We start from the raw sequence: 24039 nt of genomic DNA on the forward strand, positions 1-24039 counted from the left end.
GAACAATCTGCATACTTTTAAGGAAAAGGGAAAAAAGCCCGGGGCCGCGACTTATTTGAATATCAGAAGTAAGTTCTGCGGCAACAAAAATTAGATCATTTTCCAACATTTTTTTGGTCTCTCATGCGGATCCAGCGGTCTCTCAAGCGGATTCTGTGGAAGACGGAATCTTGGCTGAGGAAAAATGAAAGTGACTCCTCAGTGAAATGTGTGTGGAATAAGGAGGAAAAGAGGAGGAGCTTAACTTATTAATGTGGTAACCACCAATATCCTTATTTATTGTGCTGTATTTATTGTTTGCTTCAAACGTTTTAATTCCTATAATCAGAATTCACCAATGTTGATGAACCAGTAAATCTCATTTCTCTTAGCACTGAACCCAAAAGACACATTTTATTCTGTAAAAGTTTAAAAATCGAAATATAATTAACCCAGTGGCTCAACACTGGAATCAATACAATACACAATATATATTTTACCTCATCTAAATTGGAACTGCACAGTAAAATGTTTAAATGTTGGGAAATTCAACATAAAGTGAGATTTCTTGCTATTTATTTTTTGCTTTTGTTGCACAGCCGTCACTTCCATGATTAATCTACACGATGAGTCTGAGTGATTTAACAAATTTATTCACATTGTTTCTTGATCAGATTGACTGCATAATTAGAATAACTTCAAATTCAACAGGAAAAAAAAACATTAAAACAATTAAGATTTGGCAAAGTTAGACCATTTAATCATGTTTTTAGTCACTCATGTTAATTCCTTAATATGATAATAAATCTTTTTACCAGTTTAAGGTTTTGTTGCCCTCTCTAGAAAAGGCTGGCTATCACAAATTTCCCAGCTTTCTTATCATTATTGTTCGACTCTATGCAGACGATACACTCCTTCATTTATCCTTCTGGAATTATTTAAGCTCCGCCCCCACACTAGAAGACTTCAGTCCTGATCTGTCCTGTCCGCCAATCGTTGGTGTTAGTTATCAGACGTTATCATGCGAGTTGAACAGTAAACGGATGTTTTGTACTTTTGTGTAGAACCGTAACTTGTGCAAGACTGTTTCTATTCTGAAATCACGTTAAATCACGCTGTGAGTTTCTGTGAGATCCCAAATCCCTGTGTGGGCCTGTGTCTTGACTGGATTGTCTAATCTGTGCTTTCTCATCATTAAAACATTGACAAGTGGTGACTGTGGTCTTCCATGTTTTTAAAATAAAGTCAGATTTTTTTAAAAAATTATTTAACGTCACAGCAGTGAAACACAATAAAGGTTATTGTTATTTTTCTAAATGGTGGAGGTATCTCATTTACACATTTGCTTTAGAAAATAAAAGAAAATTTAAACAATGCACCCACACACACATGCAGAAATAATATGTTGAATTCACATTAATCTGGTGTATTTTTCTTTTAATATAATAAAAATGAACACAGGCTAATTTAGTGAAAGACACTTCACGGCTGAAGACTTCAACGCTGCTTCTATGACTTGGATTAAGATCAGAGATTAAAGTAGAAAAGGTTTTTTATTTGAGTTACGTCGTCTTTCTACCTGTGCGTGTGTCACAAATGCTTTTCTCCTCTTTTGTCTAAACAATTTCTCACCCGTTTGCCCTTGCCAGGAATTAACACGGAGGAAACTCATTTATCTCATAAGCGGGCAATTATTCGCTGGGAGAGGTTGTAAAGGACTGAACATATTTGTTATTCTGCATTGTTGTCATTATTTTCTCTCTCTCTCTCTCTCTCTTACCGTGTCCTGCGTTTTGGCATAATCAGTTAATTACAGTCCTCCAGCGCTGGAAACGTTTATTTTTTCCCTCTCACTTGTCACAGTCTAAATAATCCACCGCTGAAATATCTCACTTTATTTAATGAACGCACTGGAAAACAGCTCTCATGTTATATATACACGCAAAACACAGAATATGACATATATGTGACATATGCATCGAATAACCTCTCACTGTGTTTACATGGACACCCATGATCTGATTAGTGGCGCTGTTTAGAATAAGATATTCAGTTTATTCCATTATTGTTTACATGAATCACTAATGGAACGCTTCGTCCATATTACGGTTCACATGTCACAGGAGCGTAGTCTGATTATGACTTGTGGATACAGCACATACTGACTGTTGTGACATAGGAAAGTTCAGTAGGGATTTATAATCTGATTAAGACGTTAAAAATGTCTACATAATGTGAAAAAAACCTGAATAATTCCCGAGTTTGAGTTTACTGGGTTTAAAATAATCGTAAATTGTGTTTTTAGGAGCATAGTCTGACTATGACTCGTGGATACAGCACATACAGACTAGTTTGTTATGGATTTATAATCTGATTAAGGCATGTAAAATACCTACATAATGTGAATAAAATCAGAATGATTTATAAAGTTTACTCGGTTTAAAATAATCATAAATTGTGTTTTTCAAAGCTTAGTCTGACTATGACTCACATCTACTGAAACCGAAACTACTGCGGGATCTTGTAATCTGATTACACATGTACATAAAAATGACATGAGATTGAAAAACACATGGCTTAATGTGATTATTGCTCATTCTGAGCGTGATCCATTCTGTTTACAATTCAGACTGTGGATATTTTGACCAAGTTCACATGTAAACATTAATCTGATTAACCATTCCAATTTGACTTTTTATTACCAATCAACTGTCACAGCTGCAAAAATGGGAGTTTATAATCTGATTACAACGTTAAAATGTCAACATGATGTGAAAAAAACATATGTAAAAGTCTGTGGCAGCGGTAAAGGATTGAAATTTCCTACCGTCGTTGGGGGACCACACGGTGATGTAGTGGTTAGCACTCTCGACCCGGGTTCGAGCCCCGGTTGGAACAAGGGCCTTTCTGCATGGAGTTTGCATGTTCTCCCTGTGTGTGCGTGGGTTCTCTCCGGGTTCTCCGGCTTCCTCCCACAGTCCAAAAACATGCAATGTGGGGATAGGTAAATTGGACACATAGGAGTGAGTATGAGAGTGAATGGTTGTTTGTCTCTATCTGTGTGTGGCCCTGCGATGGACTGGCGAACTGTCCAGGGTGAACCCCGCCTATCGCCTGATGTAGCTGAGATTGGCACAGCACCCCCCGCGACCCTATGGTGGAGGATGAAGCGGTAGATGATGACTGAATGACTGACCGTCTGTGGTGTCCTGAGATGGTCAGAGATGGTTTTTCTCCAGACTTTCAGCAGTCATGTGAGCTCAAAACTTAGTAGAAAAAAGTAGAAAAGGTTTTACAGCGCCACATACAGGCCTGACATGTTTACTACAGCATTCAGTGTCATTTTGAGGAACAAAAAGCAAAAAAGACTGTAGGGAAAGTTCTGTTGTCATGTGGTTCACTGGCTTAAATACTTAATAGAGGTGTGGCTAATAGAGCACAGGTGAAAGTAATGAAGGCGGGGCATGTGATCAAGCTGGTGGGCGTGGCATCATGACAGGAAGTAAACTTGATGTGCACCAAGAGAAGAATGATAGTTTCAAAATAAAAGCAGAATGAAAGTGCGACAACAGAAAACACAAAGAAATGTTTCAGAAGTGAGTTCACCTGTCTGTCCTCATCATTCACCTGTCTGTCCTCGTCATTCACCTGTCTGTCCTAGTCATTCACCTGTCTGTCCTCACATACTTAAGTAAAAGTAAAATGATACATTTTAAAAAGTACCTACTCAGTCAAGTAACGTGAGTAAATGTAATTCATGACTTTCCTCCTCTGGAAACACTTTCACAAAACTGTCCAAGAATTCATTTTTCCAGCAACATTTAGACCAAAAATTAAAGATGTTAAAATGTTATAAATCAAAAAACCTTGCTGCTTTACATCTATGTCCTGATATTGACGTCAAAAACGATCCCAGAGACATCATGTGATAAAATAAAGACTATATTTTTATTTTATTTATTTTAGCTACAAAGCCTTGACTCACAAAAGCCTTTACTGGCACAGCACAGAGAGTAATAAGCGACTAATGGGAGTGGATTTAGAGTGAGGAGCCATCGTCTCTCAGACTCTGTTTGATCCAACCTGCACTCTCTCATTACCTCCATTATATATGAAGCCATTTAAACGTCGCCGTGCAGCCATTATTTCCATCTCAAAGTATGGAAAAAAACACTTATTTGAAGGCAACAAAAACTAGTATGGAAGTATATTATAGTATGCTTCTACATTTTTGTTGTTTTTCAAATTCTATCACTGTTTTAACCCCTTTATGTTTTGACTGTACACTCACATACTGTCCCTTTAATTGAGATTGTGATATCCAGCGAAATCCGCAGGATTTATTAATCCATTTTAGCACTAGATTAAAGTCGACAGTGTGAAGCTGTTGCGTGTTCCCATATATGGCCGCGTACAGCCGGGCCTATTATTCCAACATTAATCACAATAAGAGAGATGAAACCATTAAAAAGCCATAACAGTCCACATGCTTGTTTCCCTCCCAGTCTCTCTCATTCACCCAGAGTCTGCGTCCCATTCTGTTCCCATTAAGCATGTGATGTCATGCTCCAACACGCTGAAATGTGATTTATGCTCATGCCATGTCTTTACGGAGCGCGCGTGCAAAATTACGCCGACATCAGAATCAAATCAAGCCTCCGATGAGCTTCTCACGGTTTTTTGAGAGGAGGGTGAGACGAAGAAAAGAAAAGAAAAGAAAAGAAAAAAAAACAACAAATCGATATTCAATTATAAGTCCACGCTGAGTTTGTGGATTCCACTGAGGAGGTAAGAGGAGCAGCAACAGCAGCAGCAGCAGAGAGGTGATTACCAGATTACCATCACCTGAGTGTTTTAAGGAATGAACTCCCACCAGGAGGAAAACACCACATTCAGGAGCTTTATCCAATTAACTAATCAATTTCAGGGTCAGTGCGGCGTTACAATCCTGCGCTATATAATCACCTCAGCTCTCATTAATTATAAATCAGGAGTGTAATACCTGGAGTTTAAATGATAGCACTCTGTAGCGGTGTTTTGTAGCGCAGCTCACTTTGCCTCCAGTGGTGATTAGGAGCGGGCAGCTCTTAATGGCTTATTACGGGCTCGCTAATTGAAATTAGCCTCGTAATTGTCTTATCATTACTGCTGCTCTTTTTTAAATGGCAGGTGCGAGACAACGATACGCTTTAAGTGTGAGGCGAGATTGCGTCGGCTGACGTCGTTCCTCTGGTTCATTACTGGTTTCCTAAAGCTGGAGTGTGTAACTTTTGAATATAAACAAACGTGAAACGACTTCACAACAGCTGAAACAAAGTGAGAAAGTGAGATGTTGAAACATGAGACCTAAAAGACCTAAAAAAAACAAACAACAAAACAGACAATGAAAAAAAGGAAATATAAAAACAACACAAATAAACAAGTCAATAAAATCATGGGTTATAAGATACGTCTGTCCCCTCTGAACTTCGGTTTAGACTTTGGTATCTGCAGGAGAAGCTGACCTCAGAAACAAGGGATCTCAAAGTGGGAGGAGTCAATCGATTTAAGCACCACTGGTCATGTTCTGTTAGCCACATAGTCTCAGCCGACTACACAGCGAGGTGCTTGCGACCTTCTTTTTTGGCCCAGAATGGTTTTTCATCGTTTGCCAGAGACTTGTCCGAGAGCCTAGTACGGAATATCCAAAAGTGGGAGGAGTCAATCAATTTATTCACCACTGGTCAAGTGTATTACGTAACTATCGGCACTTCAGAAGTCCTGTGCTTTCAACCATTTTTACTCTTTTGGGCTTTTACCTTGTTTATTGTTTTCATTGTATGACTTGTTTATTTGTGTCGTTTTTAGACTTTCTACAGTATTTTATTGTTTTATTGCTTGTTTTAGGTATATTAGGTATTTTGTTTCTATGTTTTACTTGTTCATTTATCTCTGACATACAGCACTTCATTTCAGCTGTTGTTTAAAGTCCTTTATAAATAAAGTTGGATTGGATTAAATCATCTTTGTAATTGTTTTTTTTTTTTTTACTGTCCAGATCAATAATCTTCTTGTCCCAGAAAGTCCCCCAATTGGGGGTCTCTGACGGAGTTTACGCAACTTATTTTTAAGTTCTATTTTTAAAATCTGGTCTACAAAGCTGTAAAAACCTCTTTAAAATGTGACAAACAGGTCAAATAACACCTAAATGAATAACTACATGTCAAACTTTGTAAATACCGATGCATCAAAAAGTGATTGCGCATATCGCCGCATTTCTGGAGCTGATGCGCCGCCATCTTGTCCCACACACACACCCTATGGCTCAAATGAAAGCTAAGACTCTTGGTGAATGACGAGGACTCACCTTTCCAGCGGTGGATGCCACAGCTGTACAACACAAAGCATTACAGAGATACACGCCAGAGAAGACAGACAACAGAGAGACGTTCGCCGAACAACAACTGTAAAAATGTTCTTACCTTTGATGTTTGTCCGTGAAAAATTAATGTTTCACTGCAAACAAAGCATTCCCCGGTTAGACTGACTCCCTGTAATAAAATCAAGCGTTCCCTGGCGTCTCTAGGTGACGTCATCACGTTTTTAGAAGCCTTACCCTATCCTACGGCAGCAGCCAGCCGCATCACATTCGCACGCTCGGTTGCCTCTCATTGGCGAACGAAGCTGTCAATCAAAATTCGGAGACAACAGCGTCCTTCTATTGGCTTTAAGGCAGCCAATGAGATGTCGTTCATTCATGCAGGCCGTTCTCTCGCTGTGATACAGGCTGGTGTGTGTCAGCGGGTGTGTGTTTTTTGAATAAATAACATATTAAAGTCTGCAGAAACTTTGAAACAATGCCAGAAATTAATTTATTGAACATTAATAGATTTATTAAAGTGAAGAAAGTAGTTAAATACATGGTTTAAATCCAAATTACACAGATGTTTCAAAATGTGACAAATCTCCTTGCCTGTAATTTTTGCACTAAAATCACTCTAATTTTGTTCTGCTTCACTTGATCAAAATCAAACTTTGCAGAGATTATGTTCACAGGCTGTACTTTGATTTGAGTGAGTTAAGAGTTTATTCACCATTATTACAGAGAGATATTCATCTTTACTTTGGGGGTTGAAGCTGAATTATTTTAATTTTTTTGGTGTTCTATCTTCATTTACTCTTCACCACAAATACTTACACTGATATTTACACATATCAACAATTCCCACAATTTTTCCTTTACTATGACACCAAAAGTATTAAAATAGGCCTTGTGGTTGCAGAGATATACTCATTTTATTATGAATATGAAATATGCGTTCATAGACCAAAAACATAGGCATAAATAGGCTCAGGTAGCAAGAGGATATGCAAAATCAATGAGTCTAAATACAGAACAGAATGTTAGCAGTAAATGTTGGTAATGATAATAATTCTGAAGTTTCTTCCAACAGAACAACAAAGAAAATGTGTGCGGTCGTGAGCGACTGTGTCGTTTTCATACACCTGGAACTTAGATGAACTTGATTTGACCCTGAACAACAGAGAAAACCCTGGTGTGAGTCACGCAGTTCTGCACAGTGGGAGGAAAAAAACAAAACCAGGACACCCCCCCCCCCCCCATCCATTCATGAAAAAAAAGAACAAAAAACAAGCGTCTAATCTCCCACAGGTGGAGGATGTGTAACGAGGTGGAGCGAGGATGACGTCAGGACCTCTGGAAAAGTTTGCAGGTGACGGGAATCCTCAGCGGTTCTGTAGGACGTCGTCACATTGGAGAACTTTTACAGCAACACGTATACAGTACACACACACATATATATATATATATATATATATATATATATGTGTGTGTGTATGTACACAGACACACGGACAGCGTTCCCTCAGGCCACAGGACTTCATAACGTGGCAGATGTTCGTTTGAGGAGAAACGCTCTGAGATTTGGTCGAAGCAGCAGCAGTGATGAATTACATCGGGCTCTGCATGTGTGTGTGTGTGTCAGACCACAGACGGCGGCGGCGGGCGCAGTGGTGGCTGTGCGGCACCGTCCCTGTCAGCACTTAAAAACAGGGCGTCTTTATTCAGCTGCTGCAGAAGATGCATCCTGACAGGATAAAACAGTGTTGTGGTGAAGACATGAAGTCCCACGAGTCTGTGCACGACAACAAGGCGCGTGCGTGTGTGTGTGTGTGTGGGTATTACTAATGTTGTGGGGACCTAAAACTGTTTACACAGTCACATTATGGGGACTTGTCTTCCTTGTGTGGACAAAAATCAAGTCCCCACAAAGTAAATTACTACATTTTAAGGTGAAGATATGTTTTAAGGTTAGGTTGAGGTTAGGGTTAGGCTAGGGTTAGGGTAACTGTGGTTAAGGTTAGAGTAAGTCTCCAGGAAATGAATGTAAGTCAATGCAATGTCCCCTCAAGTCATGAATGTCCAACGTGTGTGTGTGTGTGTGTGTGTGTGTGTGTGTCAAACAGCATATGCATCACTCTGCTCCTCCACACACACACACACACACACACACACATGGCCTTTACATCTGAAAGCCTGTCTATGCGATTCTTCCACTCCTGAGAGTGGAAGACCACAAAAGGTGAAGAAGTGGGAACATGCTCTCGATGAGGCAGTGAAAAGTCACTCGTTCATTTCAACAGGTAAAGATCGGCAACAGTGTTTCACGTGTGTCGCCAGGACACTTTTATCAAATGTTGAATGTTTATTACAGTGATGTTTAATGAGGTTTTTAAGACCAGGCTCTCTCAGTCCTGGTCCTGGGGGACCCACACTGGGGGTGCATGGGCCAATCTCAGCTGACATAGTCACAATTAATCCCCATATTGCAGGTTTTTGGACTATGGGAGGAAACCGGAGAACCTGGAGAAAACCCGGCAGAAAGACCGGGTCCAGAACAAATCGACTTCTGGTGGGCGGAGTTTACAGGTGGACAGGACAGCGATTGGTGAACCTTCAGAACCTTGAGTCGTACCACTCCGGAATGAAGACAGCTCCTCGTCTGGAAGTCCTCGAGTGATGTTGAAGTTGTTTTGTCTTTTGTTCTCTGGTGTAGTGATTCTGTTCCACTCTCCTTTAACTTGAGTAGTTTAGCTCTTCCTTTTTTCTTCAAAAACGTTCTTTTGTCATTTCCTTTCACTCCTTTGTAAAAGAAAAATAAACTCTTCCATCTTGTTTTTCAGACACTGAGTCCAAACTTAAATCGTCTTCCACAGTTATCGAGGTCAGACTCCTCGTGGGAGCGCTCACGTCTTCAGTGATGATTTTCATACTCTGGCTCTCATCATGTGTTCATCGCTGCAGTCTTCAGAGAGTTCCCCGGTTTCAGTGTGAATGGATCTATCGCTGCCATTTGTTACAGGAGCCGCGACGTGGTCCAGATTCTCACTTCAGACGCTTTTCTACATAATTTATCAGCAGATTTTCTTTTTTTTTAGGTCACTGGTGGAAGATTAACGCAGAATCTGCACAGTTACTTTATCATGGTTACGTTGTGTGTTTGTTTTCACTCTTTATTCTTTACGTGGACAGACGGGAGTTTTCACTGAGCTCCAGTTCTCTGAGCAGCGTTTACTGTCTGACCTCATCTCACTACAGTCAGGACGCTCACGGAGACTCGCGTGCACATGTGTGGGCAGATTGTTTTTATTTATTTATATATTGATTTCTTATTTATGCTGCCTCCTCCTCCTCCTCCTCCTCCTCCTCCTCCTCCAAGACTCCATTAGCTGTGCGGCTCTGGTGGGCGAGACGAGGTGAGGCGAGGATCATAAATGTGACCGCGTCGGGTTGACTCCAGTGTGAGGATGAGGAGGATGAGGATGAGGATGAATACATAAACATATTATAATATACACAGATGCAAAGAAAGAAGATGGTGATGATAAAATGATTTACTTTTTAACACCTAAGCCTCAAAATGCTTATTTTAACCATAAAAGGACGAGAAAATGATCCTGTAAGCAACTGTAACCACTTTTCCAGAATGACTTTCGACATTTGGCAGTTATTTATAACTTAAACTGTGTTAACAGTTTAAAAAACAGATTTTTTGTCTTAAACTTGAAATTTGAACAGTGTAAAACCCTTTAAAGTAACGTTTTGGTTTTAGTTTTTGTCCCGATGTTACAAAAACAGGCCAAAAAATGGAAAATAAACTCTTTCCAGGCAGGCGTTTTTTTTTGTGAGTGAAATTACCATAATAACCACACGCCGGCTTTAACGTGCAACTCCTCAGCTTTCGGAAACCGCTGGAATTTTTCCGATAGCAATGACAGTGACGCAAAGTTCGATATGCTCGCCGTTCTAATGAAAACTCCATTTGTAACTTTATTAAATGTATTACATTCAACATAAAATGACATTTATATACATAGAAGGTGTTTTAATGACAGTTTAACAGATTTATTTTTCTGTTTCCAAGCATAATTGTGTTATTATGATGAACCGCCATATGAAAACAGGTGCTTTTACTTTGAAATTCAGTGAAATATCATCATGAATATCTTTTTTTTTATTATCATTGTCCAAACACAGATGACTGAACACACTTTTTTTTTTTCTCGACTGTAGTCCCGCCCCCTCTGGACCAGCCTAGATGCTCATTGGCCCCTCAGGTCATTTGTGTTTGACGCCCCCTGAATTCCACTATCACGGATTAATTTTCTGTTGAATAAATCATAATCCTTCCGCTCATAAATCCATCAATCTCTGGAATATTTAAAAAAGAGAGTGCAAACGAGAGTCAAAAAGTGAAAAAAGTAACCTATTTCGGGGCAGCCCGTGGCAAAGTGGAAAGGGAACTTGACTTGTAACCGGAAGGTCGCTGGTTCAAATCCCCACCCGGCCAAAAAAAAGGGCTGGGGTACCCCTGAGCAAGGTACCTAACTCCCAATGCTCCCCGGGCGCTACTCATTGCAGCAGCCCACTGCTCCTAATTCTAGGATGGGTCAAATGCAGAGAATATCAGTCAGTCTGAGACTGAGAGTAATTTCCCTAAGGGGATTAATAAAGTATCTAAAATCTAAAATTAAAAAAAATAAAAAAAAAAAAAAAAAAAAAAAAAAATATTTCTGAATATTTCTTTATTATCAGTTTATCTAATAATTATTAATTTGACATGTTTTTTTACCAAACACAAGAGAAAGAGAAAGAGATTTTAAGACGATTTTTCCGGCTTCAAAAACCTGATTGTGTGAAACACGAGCTGTGGATTTTTTCCGCTGACGCGTCTCATTAAGGACGTTAATAATATATGAGGACGTTTGAGTCGCAAACTCGCTGTCACTTCTACACAAATCTCTTCCTCTACAGATTAAAATATGTGATTTTTAAAACACCAAAAACATGGGAGGAGCTAACGACAAATGCAGCTGACAAACTTTTCCATAATCTCCGAGAATTCTGTATCTCTGGTTCCTTCCATGTTTCCATGATTCACAGTAATGTCAAGCAGTTCTCATGTTTTTATATCATCAAAACTAGAATTAAATGTCAGTTCATTTAATTTTGATTAACAGTAGATATTTGCCAGTATTTTTTTTTTTTTTTTTTTTTTAATAATTGACAAATTGTCTGGTTGATAAATAATATAATATAATAAATATTATTACACATTTTATTATTATTTTAAATGTAGATGGGAGAGGCAGAACATTAAGTGTTGTTAATTCATTGGTTAATGATCTTTCTTTTAAGTTATTAATGATCTGTTATTATTTTATCAGATGAAGGGAAAATGAAGAAGAAAGAAAATCTGCATCAATGATTTTTCATTGTTGTTGAATTTTTGTCTTTGGACTGTTTATGAAACTGATAAATATCAGAGAAAAAGGAAATAAATAGAGTGTAATATAAAGAAAAATCTGTGCAATATGAAATCTACACGTGTGAAGAAGAAAAAAGTAATTTTTTCTCATCTTTCTTTCCTTATTTCCCGGTCCTCGTTTATAATAACTTCCCGGTGTCTCTCGCCCCTAAAATAAGAGCTGCTAACAATCTGCCATCTGCTGTGTGTGTGTGTGTGTGTTGTTCTGGAGCCTCAGAACCTTGGTTCCTTCTGGAGAACCAGCCCACGTTCTCACCACGTTTGAGAGGAACCAAAGCGAGAGGAAGTTAATACAAGTAAACACAGACACTTCTTCCAACATCATAAAGAACCAAGTGTTTTGTGGCTCCAAATGAGAACCATCAACCTTTCAGGTTCTTTTTGTGGTTTCAAAGCACCAGCCTGTTCAATAACCAGAACCGGCTCAGAACCCTGCAGCTGTGAGAGGACAAACATCTAAACATCTACTGTAAAACAACGATGATGACGTGTTTCCAAACAAGAAAATAATCACTAGAATCAAGAGAAACTCTCACTTCTGTCTCAACAAGAGACGATAATGAAAAAGTCCCATCATGCACCTGCAGTGCTGATCATCATTGTCAAGTGAATAATGGTTTTAATCTGCTAATCAAACATCAAACGCTTCATTTGTGACTGTGAGACCATGAAGTGTGTGGATTTAGGTCAGGACAGAACAAAGAGGGGATGAACTCACACTGAGTCCATGATGGAGCAGAACAGCAGAACTCCATTAGACTCCATGAATATTAACCACACACACACACACTGTACATTATATACTCTCATACGTATAAGTAATGTAGCTGCACATGTTGACATGGAGTTTCCAGGAAAAGTGTAACATCTGTATAGTCAGATGTGGACGCTCATGATTCTCTGAAGGTTGTGGAGTTCACGCATGGCTGAGAAGATACGGTCGTGGTGTGAAGATAGAGTCATTGTGTTAGAGTTACTAGTTCATAGTTACAGGGGTGTAAGAAAAACATCAAAGTTTGGTTTAAAACAGCAGAACATCAGCTGTTTTCTGAGAATAAGCTTCCATTCAGATTGTTACTAAGGTTCAGGAAAAGATCATAGTTCACTTTAATAAAGCAGAACGTCTTGTGTTTTCTGAAAGAACTTAACCTCCATCTTCAGTTTAGTCAATTAAGCAAAGAAAAGCTATTGTTTTGGGGGAAGATTTATCCTTCAAGCTCCAAACCAGGTAAATTTAGGCAACAAAAATTAGTTACTAAAGTTCAGGAAAAGGTCAGTTTGGTCGAAAATAGCAGAATATCCACAGGTTTCTTTTTTGGTAAAATAAATCTTTCCAGTAACTCCGGTTTATTAAAAAGTCAAAGTTTTGTTTATAATAGCAGAATATCCACTGTTTTCTGGAAGAACTTCCTCCAATCTTCAATTCAGTTAATTGTAGGCACCAAAAACTTTAAGAAAGAAGGCATTCACAAAGGTTCAGGAGAATATAAAAAGCAGAATATATGCATTTTCCGTTTACTTAAGTTTAGGTAACAGAAAACTTTTAATATAGGGTTTAGAAAAAGGTAATTGTTTCATTTTGTTTAAAATAGCAGAACATTCTAGAAGTACATCGTCCAGCTTCAGTTTAGCTAATTACGTAAAGAAAGGCAGTTATTACGGTTCAGGAAAATGTCATTTTTGGTTTATATTTGCAGTTTTTGAGAATAATATCCTTCCAGCTTCAATTCAGTTCAAGTTAGGCAACAAAAACTAGTAACTACGGTTCAGGAAAAGATCATAATTTGTATAAAAACAGGAGAACATCTGAATTCTTGAAGAACATCCTTCAAGCTTCAGTTCAGCTCAGATTAGGCAACAAAAAACAGTAGGAAAAAATATCCAGTTTCCGTCCACGCTGTTCATCTGATAAGGAGCCGTCACATGTCAGACACTTAGCAGAGGTTAAAAAGGAGAAGCTTTCGTTTCACTTTGTGAATAATAACTTTGGTTGCTCCTGTTTTTTTCTCTCATCCTCAGCTTTTATTGATTCGGTGCCGATTTCCTGTAAAACCTGGAAAACCTGAAAACCCACTCCGCGGGATCCAATGTGTTTTACCTGTGACAGAAGGTTAATCACAGGTAATCACTTACATGACTCCCGCATTTACAGCCAGGTCCCCGAGGCCAACGCCCTCGTCCTCCAATCGACACAATATTGACCTCAGGGAGGACGAATCACGCAGGTTTAGTCGAGGATAGTTTTATTTAAATGCATTAAATTAGCTGCTTCTCCTCAAAGAACATTAGTAATTAATCTGTTTTGCAAGGTAAACAGTTGCAGATGCAGCTTCTACTTTACAAAGTAAAGTGCACGTATGTATTTGTTTGTCTTTCGCAAGCTTTAAACTTTCCTTTTTTCCGCTGAACAACCCTTTTTTTGTGTCGGCGGCCCCGTGGTGCTGTCAAAAACTGACCTCATTAAATAGAGAGGAGTGAGCTACGACTCGGCCCGCGCTGCTAATTTATCTCAACAGCTTCTGCATTTACTACAACACAGAAATGTTCCCTGTTAACCAGCAAGTATTTCCATAAAAGATGTGCAGCGTAGAAGAGAAAAGTTAATCCTGACCGTAACCTTAATCCAAAGGTAAACTAGGGCTTTTTTGTTTTGCTGTTTTTTTACCACGAAAAACAGCTTAATCAAGACAAACGAGACATAAAAACTGCTGAACTTAATGAAATATTTATAGTGTAACACTCTTTTTTTGTCAGCACTGCAGGGTAGTTGTACACTTAAATAAAAAAAATAAATGTATAAATTCAATATTATATACCTAATATACTGGGGTCACCAAAAAAATAATCCTGTTTTAAATTAAATTTTTGGGGCTGGAAAAGTAAAAGTTTTATACACTAAAATGTATAAACTAGGGTAACAAGCTAAAAAACAATCATCCGATTAATTAAATAATAATTGGCTGACGCTAATTTTAAAGAAAAGCAAACATCTGTGTGATAAAGTTATTGCATTATAAGAGCTAAAGAGCTAGCTTGAAGAGTCATTAAACCTAGCTTGCTATAAACACCAACAGCAGACAGGCAAAGCTACCTAGCTTCTAGCTAGCTAGAAGACAAGCTTCCCCAGCCTGTAGCTAATTATTTCTTATCCTCGGTTGAGGTTTTCTTAAAAGGAACTGTACAGTTGATATAGTAGATCTTTTTTGTTGGTCAAAACTGCTAATTTCTGGGAGATAAAGCTCACACTAAGGCTGTAGCTTTCAGTTTCCATCTTGCTGTCCTTTGCTGCATTTACAGTTAATATGTCTTGTCAATAAAAGTCAAAAATACCCCAAAAACATTTTCAAAAGAAGCTACTTTGAAGCTGAAACAAAGTAGTGAACGAAAAGAAGCTAACAGCTTCTGTTGAGATCCAGTGTTGGATGTTAATTCTCTGGATTTTAATGCCAGCACATCCACGCCCACCACTTTGATTTGTTATTTGAGTGAAACCTGACTTAGAGCAGCTTTAACTTTGACAGTATGTCATTTCTACACATATTTATACCCTTGAAATTCTATCAAACTATCAAGGCAAAAACACCAAAGCAACACACACACTTGTTCCTTGCTGGCGTCACTGATGTCTTCATGCTAACCGCAAGAGCTAAAAATAAAAGCAGCAGATATTCTTGAGAAAATAAAACTAGATCAATGATAGAAAGGTCAGCCGTGTGGTGTAAATGCTCCAAACAATCATCACTCATACTGGGTTTTTATTTCTTTTTAATGATAAAATGTGTGTGATGTACGAGGAGACAATCGGTCGCTCGTGCTACCAGACCTCGCCCACTTACCTCCACCCCCGAGGACACCTTTTAACTGATGGTGACAGAAGTGTGACAAAGGTAAAGTGATCACTTAATCAGTCTTAATTTATGAATTGATGGCCCCTGATTAAAAACCAACACACCCGAGGGTATTTTTCCCTGACAGATCAATTGACAGGACAACGTGTGGCAGAGAACTGGGACTCCATTAGCCACTGACTGAGCTTCCCCAAGGACGTGAATTTAAGCTAATAAATCAACTCCCCTGTCTGTTTCCTGCACTGGTGGAAGGGTTAAATACGCTCCATACAAACTGACTATTAATGCCTTCTCTGACTAAATATAAATGTTTGTGTCTGCAGGGTGAGGTTATTTTATTTAAAGCCATAGGTACATTTGTTGTGCAGCTGCATGAAAGAACATCCAGTTTGGCATTCAAGTGATAAAGCAAAAAACAAAATGTACTCATAGATACAAATAATTAAAGAGTATTCAGGTCAATGCCAATTCAGAAACATAAGCGTGGCAAATTAAAGAACACTTCAAAAATAAAAAATAAAATATCTCAAGAAAATAAGATAGAAACACGGAAGGCCTTGATGTTAAGGGTTAGGGTTAGGGTTAAAATATGCGTTGAACTCGGCCTGATTCAACAATTACAACAATACCTAAAATCGGACAAACGACTCAAAAGTTACAATCATACATGCCATGTCCAAGTTTGACCTGTTGGTGGTGCTAGAGAGTTTGAGGTACAGGGTCACAAATTGGTGTGAGCAATCATTCGACTGTACCAAATCAAAACTTCTTAATGTTCGGTTCTATGGGCTGCCATAGACTTCAATGGCAGCAGGAGAACAATAATAATAATAAAGTTCTATGCCAATAACTCAGTTTTGATGTTCTGATGTTTTCTGGCTCGCTCTCTTGTGTGAAGTTTCGAGCAGATTGGTCAATGTGTGGTAAATTGGTTGCTGTGGCCACACCCTTTTGAATCTGCAAGACCATTTGGTAAATTTTCATCTTTGATGTGTCGAGCACAAATTGACGAGTGTTTTCTTATGTATGGTACGATTTATGCACTTTATTGACAAATTTGTTCATTTACGAAACGTGCAAATTGGTGAGATGGAAGCTAAATTCAAAATGGCCAACTTCCTGTTGAGTTGATGCCATGATCCCCATAGACGTTTTTGTTCGTCTTAGGCTGTGACATGTTTTCATCAAGTTTGGTGAGATTTGGTGCAACTTAGTTTCAGCTTTGTCCTACCAGGTTTCACTTTTAGGGGTCTTTTACGTATCTTAATTGTATTTTATTTTAATAAAACTTATTACCAGTTCTGATTTGTGGGCCAATTTCAGACTGTTTTCACCAACATTCAGTGAGTGTTCAGGTCCTAATAATAATAGAAAAAGGTGGAAACACTGTTGGTTTCTTCACAGCTTTGTTGCTGCTTTGTTCCAAATAACCCAAAAGATTGGAAGCAAAAGAATAAACACCAAAAGGACGGTTTTAAACTAAAAAAGTAGTGACTGAAATTTCCTTGAATCGCAGTGACGTCCCAATCTTTGTTTTAGGCTCCAGCAGCTACAAGATAAGACCAACTGTCCACGCAGAGTCCACGCACTTTCAGGATCAGCCACCCCCACGACTCCGAGTCACAACAGCGCGTGAGTCGTTATTGATTCTGACCCTCGGTGATCTCCTCATTGAGTCGTGGGGCAACGGAATACAGAGCTTTTAACTTCAGAGAGATTACATTTTCAGATAAACACTGTGAGCAACTGTACGGCAAAGTCCTGCGCTGATAAAGAACCAGGGGGTGAGTAAATACCTGGAGACACTGCCAGCTGCTATCTTCACAGTGGATTACAGTGGAAACCGTCTTTAAGGCTGAAAATTTGCCGCCCCGCCCCCTCCTCTCCATTTCCCCTGCAGCCTGTAACGAGATAAAGAGCGGTCTCCTCAGAGCAGAGAAACTGGACTGGATAATGGAGGCAACACAGGCCCCCGGAGAGACACAACACACTCGTCCAACACATTTGTCATCGCCGCACAAACTGACCGCGGCAGTCAAGAGACGGAAAAGCCGCAGATTAATCACGAGGTAATTCCCGCTGATGAAGGCAGGGATTAATCAACTTAAGTGTGCTGTTTCATTAACAACACATAGATTTGTATCGTCGTGTATGCGCCACATTATTGTAAATTACTGTATGTTTCACTCAGTGATGATGTGAAGTCAAGTCTGTGAAGAAGATAACGGTCTATTCAGGCAGAAAACACAGGGTTCTTTGCTCTGTTTTTGCTTTAAAGGCCCAGTATGCAGGATTTATGAGGATCTACAGAACAGAAATTGGATATGTTTTATGCTCGTCTATTATCACCTGAAACCGTTTACATCCTGCAATTCTAGCACGATTCAACTCTACTAGACTCAAATCTGCATTTTCACTGGTTAATACTTGGGAAAACAAACCACATCATGGCCACCCCATAACGGTTTATATCCATGCTGACAATATAGGTCCCTAAGTGGGTTCATTCATGGTTTCCATGGTGGCCCCATCCATGTTTCCCCACTTGTTGGCGCGTTCCCATTACACAGTTCTACCTCTACTCAGCTCGGCTCTACACGGTTTGGTGTTAGTCAGACTATTTCCTTAAGTTTGTTTTGAATCTTTAGTACAACCTTTAAGGCTCAGTAGGCCAGATTTCATCGTGAACATTCAGCAAAAGTTTTCCCTCCAAGGTTCTGGTTCCAGCTTTTACTAATTCACACAACTGGAGTTCACACTCCAAACTCAGCATTTCTGGAAAAACTCGTAGCAACATCACTTTCTGAGCAACTCTTCTTAAAAATACACTCTAAAAAGGTACTGTATCTGATTCAGTTCAAAAACAGCGCATATAATTATTCAAAGCAAGAAATAATTTACTTCCAAATAAAATAAAGATGTTGTTTTCAGAGAGACACAGTTGGATATAATTTAAATTTAAAAATGCAGTGTGTGCCAGGAGAACTTTATTGTGTTTCAATCTCTGGGAACAATTATGGAACTGTCTAACAGATGAATTAAAGCAGAGTAAAAGCTTAAACAGAATACAAATTTTTAATAAATATAAGGATGAAGAACAACAATTTAATCCAGGATGGTGATGGAAATGGTGGTGTTTGCGCACAGTCATGATGGGGTCCCCTGGGAGCGCAGCAGTTCCCTGACCTCACTTTTGAATCCACAAAAACTTCGACAATTTTCTGCCTTTGAGGTGTCATCCAAAAATTGGTGCATTTGTAGGGCGCAAATCGCCAAAATGGATGCCTAAATTCCAAATGGCCGACTTCTTTCATCTTCCCATCAAGTTTTTGGAAATTCGGCGGAACTCAACGTATGCCAAAGTCATAGCCTTTTCCTCCTGTTTCATGGCAAATGGCGGAAATTCAACAAAACGCAGAGGGTTGCCATGGCCGTGCCGTTTTGAATCGGCAGAACCTTTCGACAAATTTTCACCTTTGTCGACTACAATATGGCGTGTTTTTTTAAGCCGATACGACAAAACCTGCTCGGACAAGTTCATTCATTTACGTAGGGTGCAAAAAAATGGATGCCAAGATTCCAAATGGACGACTTCCTGTTGAGTTAACACCATGGTTACGGTCGACTTTTTTCTTTGTGTTGGTCGAAAACATCTTCCCACCAAGTTTTGGGTAATTCGGTGGAACTAAATTTTGCCTCTGTTTTCCCCTTGGGAGGGGCGCTATAGAGCCCTTGAGCAACGCACAGGTACTATGCTAATATCGCTTATTCGTCAGACCTGACCTCCATGCAAGGTTTCAAGAGATTCTATGCACGTTAACCCGCTCAAAAATGACCACAAAGCCACGGGTTAGGTTCCTCATGCCAGGAGCCGTTTCAGGCCCCCTGCCGCTTGTTGCTCGGGCCCCTATCCTTTAAGTTTTCAATCAGAGTGTACGCCTTGTAAAAAGAAGAAAGAAGAAGAAAAATGACTGTTTTCACAATGGTCTGTTTCTCATCATAAATCTCTGAAAGGATTGCAGACTTGAAGTGATCCTCAGGAAGAGTAATGGCATCAAACTCCTGCTCCTTCACTGTCCTGTTAGAATGATTGAGGTTCTTCACACAGTAAAAAGAAGAGGAGGAGGAAGCTGCTGGGGACATTTTGGATGATTGGCATGAAAGTAGAGCCTGTGTGCTTTATTTTCCCCGTGTGACCTGGCTGTTCTCTGAAAACTACACTGCTCAAACCCTTGTGCTGCCTTCAAGTGCCTCCTGTCTCTTAACATTCATACTCAGAGACACGGCCTTCAGTCACTGTGACACCAACAGAATCACAACACACACAAAAAAACACATGTTCTTTCAGAGTAAAACCTTGAACTTTAAACAGGTCGAGAAGGATCAAAAATTCCAGCTGGTACTTGTATTTAAAGGGGATGAAAAATGATCATCATCTTCAGTCTATGATATCTTAAAAATATGTTTGAGGCTTTATCTCACAGTTTTTCAAACTAATTATTGATTACATTACATGTCATTTAGCAGACGGTTTTATCCAAAGCGACTTACAATGGAATTGAGTACAATCAGCCAGGGGTAGAGTCAAACTTGTGACCACTGCGTCCATGATGTCTTTCGCACACAGGGCACCGGTCTTAACCACTGAGCCACTCCACCCCACTGAGCATCACAATGATTAAATAGTCATTTTTAACCCAGTCCCAGCCCCTGGTACATTTTAGGGCTGTAATTAATCATTACTCATAACGGCTCATATGTGCAAATATGAAGATCAAATGAACGGAGTCTACTTTTATTACTGCTTTCTCCTTAAAGAAAGAGAGAGAATTTTGAGTCTTGAATCTACAGAGAGTGTGAGGCATCTGGCCTCGAGAGTGACTCAGCGGGATTCCAGGAAGATTAACAAACTGCTGAGGAGGATTCTTGAAGCGGAGTGGGATCAGAGGAAAAAAGCGAGAACCAACGAGCGCAGAAATAAAAAGGAATTCCTGATTGATATTTAGCGGCGGACGAGGATGAGAGGGAGATTTGGGCGAGTGGTGAGAGGGTGAGAGGGTGTGAGGGTTGTGTTGGAAGTGTTTCTGTGTGGAAATCATGTGCGACTCATCCATTAATGTCTGATCCTCAGATCCAGATATGAATTGATGCATCAGCAGTTGCAAAGAGAGAGCGTTTTCTCAGGAGGACGTCAAAGGGGGCGCTGTTTCACTCTGTTTTTTTTTTTTTAGATTAAGGGGATTATGTCCTTCGTTTAGGATCCTGTACTAAGTGTCCAAGCAACCCTTTACTACAATCTTTAAAAGGTTCAGTTAGCAAGAGTTCATAGTCATTATGAGTAGATTTCGGAATTGTAAGTAGATGTTTAATTTTTTAACTGATCTACAGTTCAGCAGTGTTCACTTTGATTCTTGTGTCTTCTACTGGTAAATAAAGTAGAACAGTATTTCTTATTTGTCCACCAAACATCACCAGAGGAAGCCCGCGTACGACTTGTGGTACATGTACCACAGTTTGAGAAGCGTGGTCATAGACCATTTGAAGTTCCCCTTAGGATTCAACAGAGGGGGCTAGTAGAATAAGGAGGTCTCATGAGGCTCGAGACTTCGTGAGACCTCCTGATTCTGAGGATTCCAGGTTGACAGCCCTTATCGTACAAGGCTGGTTTCCCGCTAACAGACAGTAGGGGGCGGTGGAGACAGCAGACATCCAAATCAAGTCTATTCCATCCAACTCTACAAATGTTGGTTTGATTCCCTCATAATCAAATCAGTCCAAACTTCATTTTTGAATCGTCTTTTGCAAAACAACAAACACGTGACGACACACTGTCTTCTCGTCTCAGCAGCAGACGGTGGAGCAGTGGGAGGGTTGGGCACTGTGCAGATGAGAGCCGGGGTCAATTGACACATTTCTGGCTCCTCACCACTCTCTGCTCGGTTTCTTTCAGTGCCACCAGCAAACACTGAGAAGACCCATGAGGTTTGAGAGCTGCTCATCAGTCAGTCCAGACATCTGAGACATCCGTCGCTGAAAGCAGCTGCTGGCAGCGAAGGCGAGTGCGCGGTCGAAGGCGAGTGCACGGTCGAAGGCGAGTGCACGGTCGAAGGCGAGCGCACGGTCAGCACGAGGGGCCATCATTTCAGACGAGAGCACATAACTGTCAGAGTGAAGGGCAACACTGGGACGTAACGGCGCTGCAAAGGTGTCTAATAAATTTAGAAGCCCAAGACGGCGCGTCAAAGCTTTTAGCTCCAGCTCAGATCGGCAGTGACAGGAAACTCAGGGAAAAATGTGTTTTGTTTTTTCGTTGTGACAAAGTGAAACCTCTGTGAAACACAGCCGTCGTCTGCACGTCGTCAAATTCTCCCTCCAGATTATTGGATTCAAGAGTTTTCTGTTGTCGTCTCATGTTCCAGTATCACATCTGACAGATAAATAACGCAGAGGATCCGATAATGGCGTGAAGCTTCAATAATTCTGACTTCTTTAAACAGAAGAGACAAAATGACAAGAACAAAGTGAGACATTTTGTTCTCTTCTAGTTTCATGACTTTAACATCACATAAACTGTACTTAACCCTCTGTTTTCATTCTTCATGTATTTGATCATTTTGGCTGTGCTCATGTGTTCAAATCGCATGAATGTTTGTCCAGATTGTGCAATTTGCCTTTGATCTTGTTATTTTCAGCTCAGCTCCTACATTAAGGCAAAAACACACTGTGTACAAACAAGTGTTACACTCAGACTGTTAAGTGCCAAAAATGTCCAATTGAAACCCATTCAAACTGCAATTTTCTGACTGTCAATCTGGACTTTTGCCTTGGAAGTGATCATTTCTACTACTCTCCACCAGATGGCGTTGTTTTCTTTGGCCATTTTCGGCATATGGAGAAAAAAATATGCTATTTCCACTAGATGGCACTGTCACAATTCCCCTCCTCCCTCTCACTGACATTATCCCAGGCTGTAATAATTCATACATTAATATATACATTAATACATTTACTTTGCATGTAGTATACTGAAAATAATTTATATTTTCTGTAGCACAAAAACTGGCATTTAAAGGGTTACAATCTTATAATGAATTAGTATTTGATATCAATAGTTAGTTCAGATGTAGGTGGAAAACAATCAGCTCAATGAAAGTAGAATAAAATAATAACCATTTTTGTGCTTAGTGGTACGAGTGCGACTAATATTAGATAACATGACCTGTAACTACAAAGACATTAAAAATAATGGGGGTGGAGGTAAAAAAAAAAAAAAAAAAAATTGCAATGTTTTTTTAAATTTAAAAAAAATCTATAATTGAAAGTAACATTTTGCAAATTGACCTTAAAAAAGTATTGGAAGTTGTGTTTCTGTTTTTTCTGCAGGATTGTATTAACATTCATATAAGCAGGAGTGACTAAATGTAGCAAATAATGACAAAAATAAAACATTCTGTTGTGTGTGTTATGTATCAATGTCACATTAAAATGAGATAAATGTCAGATGCGCTGACTGACATTTGTGCATTGATTTTGGAAATGTCTCGTGGGTTATTGTCTCACAAAATCATTCATTGTTCAATAAAGTCAAACTGTGATAAAAGCATATATTGTCCCCAACTCCCAAAAAATAAAGTCTGCAATATTAAAAGACCTTAAAAATGTCAAATCAACAAAATTAAATGTTAAAACCTGACACAGGAAACAAGGAGAAGGTTAAAGAAAACACAAAGAATGACAAAAAGTCCAAAGACAACTGTCCAAATGTTACTTGATTTAAAAAAACGTTGCTTTTCGACATTTAAGACACGTGTAAATAAGCATTTTATGGGTTGTAATAGCAATTCAAAATTGTTCAAACAAGTAAAAAGGAAAGGGTGAGTTAAAGTCTGCCAGATATTAGCCTCATGAATGCAACCAAGTGATTCTGAGGCAAAATAAAAACTATACGTCACAAGGTCAAAGCTGCAGATGAGCATTTAACAAGTTGTTCTTGCTATTGTTTATAAATCCTGAGAAAGCACAGACTACACGATTCAGTCCAGACCCAGGACCACAGACTTCCAACGATTTCAGGGAGGAGATTCCAGGGATTTGGGATCTCACAGAAGCTCACAGCGTGATTTAACGTGACTTCAGAATATAAACAGACTGTTGGCGTCGTCAGTTAGTAGCTGCTGTGTGTGCGATGTTTTGAGCATGATGCCATGGCTGAGGAACCAGAATCAACTTGTCTTGTACAAGTTATGGTTCTAAACAAAAGTTTGCAACATCCGAAAGACACGCTCTCATTGGTTATTGCAGGGGTTCGTAAATATGTATCAAACATGTTCAATACTACAGGATAGTCTGTTCAAATCAGCCTAAAAATCATCGGAAGAAAGAAT

Source organism: Solea solea, chromosome 21, assembly GCF_958295425.1.
Source record: "Solea solea chromosome 21, fSolSol10.1, whole genome shotgun sequence".
Lineage (NCBI taxonomy): Eukaryota > Metazoa > Chordata > Actinopteri > Pleuronectiformes > Soleidae > Solea > Solea solea.